The 10371-nt window shown below is 45.9% G+C and overlaps 1 long non-coding RNA gene across 1 annotated transcript; it reads left to right on the forward strand.

Annotated features, from left to right (window-relative positions):
* Nucleotides 1-1981: 1981 nt before the first annotated feature.
* Nucleotides 1982-6668, forward strand: LOC308470241. The gene is made up of 2 exons (XR_013982294.1): nucleotides 1982-2235; nucleotides 4842-6668. It is a non-coding gene; the product is annotated as an uncharacterized lncRNA (long non-coding RNA).
* The last annotated feature ends 3703 nt before the right edge of the window (nucleotides 6669-10371 follow it).

Below are 10371 nucleotides of genomic sequence, written 5' to 3' on the forward strand. Positions count from 1 at the left end.
CGTCCATACAGAGATGGTATCTAACAGCAGCAAGATTAAATCAAATAAACAAGAAATATTCAGTGTTACGTTGGAGGGGATGCCAGGAAACAGAGACCTATGCTCACATGGGGGGGGGGGGGCAAATACATACAATTTTTTGGCCAAAGGTGTTTAAGGAGATAACAGAAATCACAGGACTGAAGCTGATCGAAAGTCCAGAGGTAGCATTGTTATCAGTTTATGACAGGGTGGAAGGCATGCAGGCTATGAAGTGGAAAGCTGCATGAGTTATTATAGCTAGAAGTGGAAGGGGCAAGGTGAATATCAAATGGAGAATGGTACAGTGGTACTTCAGGTTACATACGCTTCAGGTTACAGACTCCGCTAACCCAGGAATAGTACCTCAGGTTAAGAACTTTGCTTCAGCTTGAGAACAGAAATCGTGCTCTGGCGGTGTGGCGGCAGCAAGCTACCAAGCAGGCAGAAAGCAGGATGCTGCCTGGAGCCTTCCCTTCACTCTCCCAGACAGAGGCTGTTGCTTCAAAGTTAAGGGGGGGGGGGAATTGTCTTGCCTCTTTTGCTCCATTCTGCATGTTTGTGAGCTACAACTGGACTGCCTTCCCTCCCTCCCTCCTCTCTGTGTTATTGTCTGTCTCTCCATTTTTTCCTCCTTACCCATAAACTCTTCCCAGTTCTCTCTTTGTCTTTTCACACATTTGGTTCCCAACCTTATACATCATTATGTGCTGCTGCTTCATTTTTCTTCCTTTGCACCCACCCCCACTAGCAAAAAATAAAAGGGGAGGAATGTTTTATGTTTGTTTTGGGGGTGTTTATGTTGGTTCCCCCAAAACAGCTTTCTTGTTTCCTTAATTTTTTTTAAAATGAAACTTACATATTTTTTTAAAGAGGCTACCTCTGCTTGATTGCCTCCCTCCCCTCCCCTTTGATAAAAAGGGAGAAACTGATGGGATGGGGCTTGGGGGGTACCTTCTGTGTCACAATAGGTGCAAATGGAGCAGGGAAGCCTTATGTTCTTTTAAGTTGTGGCTGCTTTTGTTGAGGTACCTCCATTGCAGGGGATTGGCCTAGATGCCCCTCAGAAGTCCTTTCCAAATCTGTGATTCTGTGATCATCCCACAGTCATATTCTCAAACTCCACTGATGCCTGCACAGGAGACACCCACAGGTGGGCAGGGCAGCAGCAGGAGGAAGGGGTTTCTGCTAATGCTTACTCCTGAGTAAGCCTGTAGGGGATCGCAGTGCAAGGAGGGAGAGGGAGGGAGTGGAAGCATGGCTAGCGCTCCAAGAAAGCAGACCGGGACCCAAAGGAAGGCCACACAACAGAGGAGACCACAGAAGATATTACTTCCTAATTTTTTAAAATAACTTCACACACACACACACACACTATTTATTTATTTATTTATTTATTTATTTATTTATTTATTTATTTGAGTGTCCCGGATTCATTGAAAAACTCTGGTAACCTTAGTATAAAGAGGTGTGTGATATAGCTATTAATGATAAATTAATCATGAATGCTATCAAGATAAGACAGGGAATATGGAGGAGGAATGATTCTGAGGAGATACGGAAGGTATTAGTTGAATTTGTGCTGTTAAAAGGGAAAGGGGTCAAACCATCACAAGAGGTGTTGAAATTTTGAGAAGTTCCGATGGAGTGGTCTCGGGGGTGGGTGCACATTTGCATTTATACTTTAACTTGTGAAATATACTTGGAGTCGAGTGTGAATTTCATGCTCTTTATTCAGCTCATAGTAGCAATGAATGAATCTTTCCCCAAAACGTCTAGCCAAATATATATTATTTACACAATGGGCCCCGCGTGATTGGCTAATTCCAGGCTGCTCCTGTAGGCCAATCAGGTTGCGGATTCACCTCCTCCAGAAGCCTGATTGGCTGCCCCTGCAGGCCAATCAGGTTGCTGATTCACTTCATCCAGGAGCCTGATTCGCTGCTCCTGCAGACCAACTTTTCTGAGCTGGTTGTCCTATTTGGAATTTGGAGAAAGTATTGTGGGCACCAGTTGCAAGATGGTTGCTGCGACAACAGGGCACAACACAAAATGGCTGCCCCATCTAAAAGAGCAGAAAAAGAGACAGAACCACAAAATGGTGGCATGGTGACCAGCCCCACTCCCACCAGCCAGTGATGTAGAAGCCCAATACATTTCAGCGCTTGAGGCAAACCACAAAATGGTGCCTCCACTGCCAGAAAAGGAGGCAGGGAGGTGAGTGAAGATCTATATCAGAAACAAGCAGGGAATAAGGATCTACATCAGGAACAAAGTGGGAATCTTTACGCAACAGCTGAAGAGGGAATGAAAGGCTGTCACTGGGTGTGGGAGGTGGGGTGTTACTGTCAATCATGCTGGGAAGGTGCAGAGCCCAGGAGACCGCATAGGACAGCCCCTGCCATTTCCTCCCTAGGGTGAGGGGAGACCAACAGCACCAAGAAGTGGGCTGAAGCCATCACTGCTACTGTGGCGGCAGCAGCAGTAGTGTAGCACCCTGCTTGTGGTTAACGCTTAGCTGGAATGAAATATTCAACGCAGCAATAGAGAAATTAAAATAATAATTTATTTGTCAGACAAATAAATGAGAGGCACAGTGGTATATGGTTACCAAGCTCTGGCCTGGTCTCCTGCCATTATGGCCAGCACTTATATTCCCTCAGTCCAGCTCCCTTGCTCCTCCTTTGGCTGCCTCTGTCCAATCAGCCTGGTTGAATTTCCTATTGGCTGATTGCTATAACCAATCCTAAAAGATACACCCATTTCCTATTGCCTTTTATGGGATACAAAAAGCTATATATTCTTCTATCTATAAATGACAAATAAGTAGTCATATATCTTACATTTGTCTCAACAAGGAACCTTAATTACCAGCTCACCTCTTGCCCTCCTTGCCCTATTGCCCTCCAAAACAGATGGTTAATAGTTTTAAATTTTTATCTTAAACAGATGTCAGAGATCTTGGGTTCACATTCTCATGCATCATCAATGAAAGATCTCCTTTTTGAAGGTCTTTAAACAAAGGCCTGACAACCATATATCAGGAGTGCTCGATGGCGTCTCCTGTCTGGCAGGGGGCTGGGCTCGTTTGCCCCTCTGGTCTCCTACAGCAATATGACTCTATGAAATAAGAATTTAACATTTCTTTCTTTCTAGATCCTTTGCATAATTACATTTAAGCCAGTATATTTCATACATTATCATAGATAGCTTTTTTAGAAGAATAAACCTTCTCAAAGTAACAGGAAGGAATCAGTTTACAGCCTCAAAATAAAATAGGAAAAAGCCTCTTCTTCTGTTTACACTCCCCTTCTCCAGCCAGTTGTTTTCTTTTCCATTTGCTCTTGGCCTTTAACCTTAGAAAGATATGGCTCAAGTTTAATGGTTTTACTATTTACCAACTCTTAATTATGTAGGGTGGTGTAACCTTGCTCTCAGCCTGTAATTTCCTTTTACGACTTTGAGAATTGTTTTCTGCTATAAATCAGGGGGCCCCCTTGTCCAGGAGGATAAACATCTTGCCAAAGTACTTAGGCAGCTGGTCTTCTGCCTGGCATAAAACATTTGAAAATCTTTAAGCTCATTTTAAAATACAGACCCTAATCAAACTATAAGCCTTGATAAAATGCAGGCTATGATTAGATGCCTCAGTAGCAGGCAGGGGTGTTCTGAGGCAGCGGCAGAGGGGCAGTCCACCCCGGGTGCCATTCCAAAGGAGGGGTGACAAAATGCCGACCCCCGATTGGCAGCACCTCCCAGGGCGCGTGCCACTCGCCACACCCCCCCCCAGGACGCTTGCCACACTCTCCGGGATGCACGCCATGGCCCCCGGGGGTGGCACGCCGCACCCCCTTGGAGGCGCAATACATTCCTTGGAGGATGGATTTTGTTTGAATCCAGGCTGGCAGTTGCCTTCCTCTGCCTTTTACCTCCCAAGTAGCAAAGACAGCATAGCTAGCCAAAAGTCGATGCTGCAGATCCTCCATCCAGTGGGGGAAGTGTTGATGAAGGCGAGATTCAAATTCACATGTGCAAGGAACCATGGATTAGCCGCTCATCGCCTTTGCCATGCAAACCCCTGACCTGGGTAGGCTCAGACCACCTTATTTCTGGTTAAGAGCCAGACATGCTAACTGATTGTGCCGCAGAGAGCTGAGTGGTTCCCCACCACCACCATCAGCCTCCTTTGACCTGAAGTTTATCTGCCAGAGCTGAATAGATGAAAAGCACCAGGCCACTTTCCTGCCATCCAGCAGGCCATCCAGCAGAGTGGCGCAGCGGGAGCGTGCTGGGCCCAAAACCCAGAGGTCGATGGATCGAAACCATCCTCTGCTAGGTGCCAATGGCATTTTGCTTTTCCGTTAGACCAGGGGTAGGCAACCTAAGGCCCGTGGGCCAAATACGGCCCAATCGCCTTCTCAATCTGGCCCACGGATGGCCTGGGAATCAGCGTGTTTTTACATAAGTAGAATGTGTTTATTTAAAATGCATCTCTGGGTTATTTGTGGTGCCTGCCTGATGTTTTTACATGAGTAGAATGTGTGCTTTTATTTAAAATGCATTTCTGGGTTATTTGTGGGGCATAAGAATTCGTTCATCCCCCCCACCCCCGAAATATAATCCAGCCCACCACATGGTCTGAGGGACAGTGGACCAGCCCACAGCTGAAAAAGGTTGCTGATCCCTGCATTAGACAGCACACAAAAGAAAACGGTGAGAGGCATTTGCTTCCTGCTACTGGCTGGAATGCTTTGTGTTAAACAATTCCAGATTCTGCAGTTCTCTTCCAGCAACAGACTTAGAGCTAACTGCCTTCTCTCCAGACAGTGATGGTTCTGTGGAAGGCGGCCAGCAAAGAAGTCTTTTCCTTCAAGAGGCCAAATCCTCAGCCTCTGCCGTGCCTCGTTGGAGCAACTCCATGCAGTATCTTGGCGACAGAATGAAAAGACCCCCATTTAGTGTGCCAGTGGTACAGAGGCATTTTGTGAGGTTGCCAATCTTGTCTTCAAGTTCTACACTTTATTCTGACTCTTACTTTTTCCAGGGGTCAAGACAGCAGAACTAAGTAAAAGTTTCCATCCTGAAATATTGCATCCCAGGGGGAAAAGGGCCGACGAGGGTGGGATTCGAACCCACGCGTGCAGAGCACAATGGATTAGCAGTCCATCGCCTTCACCACTCGGCCACCTCGTCTATGAATCCTGCCCACAGCCGTCCCTGGGTGGGCTCGAACCACCATCCTTCTGGTTAACAGCCAGACGCGCTAACCCATTGCGCCACAGAGACCTGGGCAGCTTTCCTCAGCCTCTTTTTATCTGAGGTTTTGTGGATGGAGGTGTTCATAAGACAGGCGAGCAGAGCTGGGAAATGACACTGAGCCATCTGAAATAGCCTCCCACCTCCAGCAGGTGCTTTTAACTTGTCAGTGAGAAATGATGAGCCAGTATTGCTTCAGACCCTCCATCTCTTCCCTATTTTCCAGGGATGTCCCTGATTTAGAGAATGTCCTGGTTTTCCTTAGGATGTTCCTATTTTCACTGGAGAAATGTTGGAGGGTATGGAGTTATCCAACCCCTGAGCTGTCTAAAGGCAATCCTGTATAGAGAAGTTTTTTTAAAAAAAAAGTTTTATGTTTTTATTTATGTTGGAAGCTGCCCGGACTGGCTGGGGCAACCCAGTCACATGTGTGGGGTATAAATAGTAAAATTATCATTATGGAATGGGACGTCCCTATTCACATCAGAGAAATGTTGGAGGGTATGCTGCTTCTGCTTTGTAAGCAGTGAGCAGACAGGTCAATGTGACCTATGCCTGCTGCTTCCACAGAAGAAAAAGACCCTTGTGAACAACCGTATAAGTGCAGAGGCATTATGGGAGGCTGCTAACTTCATTTCCTGGGCCTCCATCTGCACTATACATTTAAAGCAGTAACATACCATTTTAAACAGTCGTGGCTTTCCTCGAAGAACCCTGGAAACTGTGGTTTGCTAAACAGAGCTGTAACAAGGGGCAGGCTGGCTTGTTTTTGTTTTTCCCCCAGTGAAGCCTCCAGAGGGGTGCCATTGATGCTCCCAGCCTCTTTGTGTGCAAATGCACATGGTTTTTTTTATACCAAACTGGGCTTTTGGCTCGGGTCAAATAAAGCCTAGTTTCGCCCCTATGCTAAGGGTGCAGAGAGTTCTTCAGGGACTCCTATCCTTCTCACAGAGCTACACTTTCCAGAGTGGTTTAACCAGTGCTTTTTTCTGGGAGGAAGGGGTACACATACCCCTAAACATTTTGTGAATCTAAGTTTGGCCTCATTTAGGGGCAGTATTTTAATATGAGTAGGAAAATGAGAGTACCTCTAAACATTTTTTAGAAAAAAAAGCGCTGGGTTTAACAGTTTATTCCTCTTCCCAGGGGACTCTGAGAATTGTAGCTCTATGGTGGGGGTTATGTGTGTGCAAATTGCTCAATTACTCAAAGGGCAATTGAAATTTGTTAAAACTGTTATGAATTGTATTTTCTTCCTCTCTTCATTTTCTAACTTTCCCTGGTATAGAAACTTTCTTTGTCCATATCTCATTTTTGCATGTATTTTTCTTTATTTGCAGTACATATCGATCACAAACAGTGATTAATACACAACTGATTTCTTGTTCATTTCATTGTCTGGGGTTTTGTTTTCAGTCTGGCTGCTGGAAAATAAAAGGCATGTTTCTGCCCGGTTTCGATCCGGGGACCTTTTGCGTGTTAGGCAAATGTGATAGCCACTACACTACAGAAACCCAAGGGCAAAGGCTCCCCCATGCCAGCTTGCCCATATCTCAGTGGCCTTTGATAGCTCGGCTGGTAAAGCAGAGGACTGTAGGTGTGCAAGTCAAGGCATCCTTGCATCAAATTCAGCTCCCTTTCTGCTTTCTCAGCTGAGCATCTTTGCCTGCACCCAAACTCGGATTCCCCGATACAAGTTTTAAAAATTATTCAGAATGCTGATAAACAGGTAAGGTGATTTGTGGAAAGTGAGCATGGGTTGAGGATTTTAGTTAGTGCTATTTCTCTGTTTTAAATAACTGATAAAAAATATTTAAACTAAAAAAAGAAAGGATCCTCCGACTGGGAATCAAACCCAGTTTGGGGTGGTGATGAGCGTGCCAAATCCTAACCACTAAACCACCAGGTAGTACGACAGGACGGAGGTGTCTGCAGACAGGTTTCTTCCTTAGCGCATCACTCAGTGTGACCAATTGTGCATTGCAGGAGTTGGACTATATGACCCTTGGGGTACCTTCCAACTCTACAATTCTATGATTCTGTGACCTATTGAAAAGAAGCCAGAGTCCGGCTAGTGCTCCTTCTTCCTGGCAAAAGGATTCCCTGACCGGGAATTGAACCCGGGCCGTGGCGGTGAAAGCGCCAAATCCTGACCACTAGACCATCAGGGACAGGTGAAACTAGCACCACCTCCCTGACTTTTCATTCCTTCACTCAATGGGCTTTGTTTGTTTATTTGTTTTAAAGACAGTTTTGCTCTGTCCAAGCACATGGGCTTATCTGAGACACCAACACACATCCTCTCCCACCCAAAGCATCACTCCTGTCCTTGAATTCACAAGATAAAACACTCGGAGCTCTTGCTCAGAAACATAGCCATCAACTTTTCCCTTTTCTTGCAAGGAATCCTATTCGGAATAAGGGAATTTCCCTTAAAAAAAGGGAAACGTTGGCAGCTATGCTCAGAAAACAGAGGGGGCACACACTCTTTGCAAAAACAAAGAGATCTGCAAGCTGCCTTCTCTGAGGCTCGAACTCAGGACCTTCAGATTATGAGACTGACGCGCTGCCTACTGCGCTAAGAAGGCTGCACAGAAATACACCTGAGCACATTTTCAACAGAAACCCATGTCAGGTGTGGCCACAAGACAAAACCTCTGCAAGAGCATTACCTCCATAAGGGGAGAGGAAACACTTTCCCTCGCAGCATTTGGGGACTTTACAACGCACAGAAGAGGCTGGTCAGAGAGGTGGCATGCTAGATTATAAAATTATGCATGGCATGAAGAAAGTGGAGGGAGAAAAGTTCTCTCATAACCCCAGAACTCGTGAGCATGCAGTGAAGCTGAAATTTGAAAGATTCAGGGCAAGAAAGAAAAGTATTTCTTCACGCACCACATTTAAAACAATGGAACTCATTCCCGCAGGAAGCAGTGATGGCCACTGAACTGGATAGCTTTAAAGAAGGATTAGACAAATTCAGGGTGGACTGTTCAAGGCTGGTAGACCATTGTGAGAAGAGGATGCTAGACTAGGTGGGTCATGGGCCTGATCCAGGAGGGTTCCCCTTATGTTTTTATGCTCCCTGTTTGGAAATCTATCCCCTGCCAGTGTGGTGAGACTTGCCAAATCACTAGACCAGCCAGGTCTGGACCAGGGTGTTGCTGTTCCACTTCTTGATGGGCCTGTTATCTAAATTCAAGGGCTCATCAAGGTTTCCATTGGCGCCCGGCGATACAGCTTGTTGTTGTTTAGTTGTTTAGTCGTGTCCGACTCTTCGTGACCCCATGGACCAGAGCACGCCTCCTCACTTTCTGCCATCAATGTTGTGTCATCTGCATATCTGAAGTTGTTGATATTTCTTCCGGCAATCTTAATTCCGGCTAGGGATTCATCCAGCCCAGCCTTTTGCATGATGACAGCACACATTAATGGCAACTAACTGTTCTGTGTCCAGCAAACAACGCAGTACTTCTTTGGAAAGAAATTACCTCCTCACTAGCTGTGCGAGTAGTGATGGGGTATCATATGAAGTCGCCAGTCCTGTGACCCGGATTTGTGCATGTCTTCCTCTCTTTTTCGCCCCTTGGAGAGGTGGGGGCAGCACAGCTATGCAAAGGTTTCGATGCCAGGGCGCCTGGCCACTGAGGAAAAGGTCCAGCCACCTCCTCTTGCAACTTGGGAGTCTTGTTTCTGGGAGAAACAAGAATGGTGCTTGCTTTTTGTCCTGGGCAGCCAAAGTAGCTCAGCTGGGAGAGCGTTAGACTGAAGATCTAAAGGTCCCTGGTTCAACCCCAGGCTTTGGCAAAGCTTTACGGGCTGCATTCCTTTTGCATAGTCCATTCACGCCCTTTGATGGGCATTACACCAAAGGACGCTCCCCTTGCTATGTGGAAAACTTCAGAAAAAGGGAGCTCTCCTTTGAGCCTGGGACGGTGGGATGCTGATCTGTTGTGCTTTGCTCACCTGGGCCATTCTATACAAGATCTCAAAGTAGCTGTCTTATTACAAAAGAACTTCAGAAATAGACTGGAAAGAGAAGTTGCTGAATTGCAACTTATTACCAAACTTAAAACCATGGAGAAACCTGGTCTGAGTAGAGACATTGGATTTTTATCTCGTTATACATGATAAAGCTGTTTTTAGCCATCTCATCCCTTGCTTTTTCCTGTAAGACCAATTGCAGTTGTTAACAGTCGTCAACAGGTTTACCACACCGTTCAGCCAATCACCCATTCCCACCACCCTTCAGAGTAATACCCCTCCCCACCCTCTCACTATATATAAGGGTCTGGTGACTTCTGTTTCAGTGTATCTGAAGAAGTTTGCATGCACATGAAAGCTCATACCAATAACAAACTTAGTTGGTCTCTAAGGTGCTGCTGATCGCCGAAGAATTTATGCTTTTGAATTATGGTGCTGGAGGAAACTCTTGAGAGTCCCATGGACTGCAAGAAGATCAAACCTCTCCATTATGAAGGAAATCAGCCCTGAGTGCTCACTGGAAGGACAGATCCTGAAGCTGAGGCTCCAATACTTTGGCTACCTCATGAGAAGAGAAGACTCCCTGGAAAAGACCCTGATGTTGGGAAAGATGGAGGGCCCAAGGAGAAGGGGACGACAGAGGACGAGATGGTTGGACAGTGTTCTCAAAGCTACCAGCATGAGTTTGACCAAACTGCGGGAGGCAGTGGAAGACAGGAGTGCCTGGCCTGCTCTGGTCCATGGGGTCACGAAGAGTCGGACACGACTAAGCGACTAAACAACAACAACAAAGGTGATACCGGAAGGAATTTTTTTGTTTTTCCACTCAAGTCACTGTTACAACAATCAATATCTCCATCCGGAGTCTTCCCTTTCCCATTCTCAGAAAACACAGCTGAATACAGTGGTACCTTGGTTCTCAAACTTCATCTGTTTCGGAAGTCCGTTCCAAAACCAAAGCATTCCAAAACGAAGGCGCGCTTTCCCATAGAAAGTAATGCAAAATGGATTAATCCGTTCCAGAATTTAAAAAACCCCCAAAACAGCAATTTAACATGAATTTTACTATCTAACGAGACCACTGATCCATAAAATGAAAGCAATAAACAATGT

Source organism: Podarcis pityusensis, assembly GCF_964106645.2.
Source record: "Podarcis pityusensis genome assembly, chromosome: 2".
NCBI lineage: Eukaryota > Metazoa > Chordata > Lepidosauria > Squamata > Lacertidae > Podarcis > Podarcis pityusensis.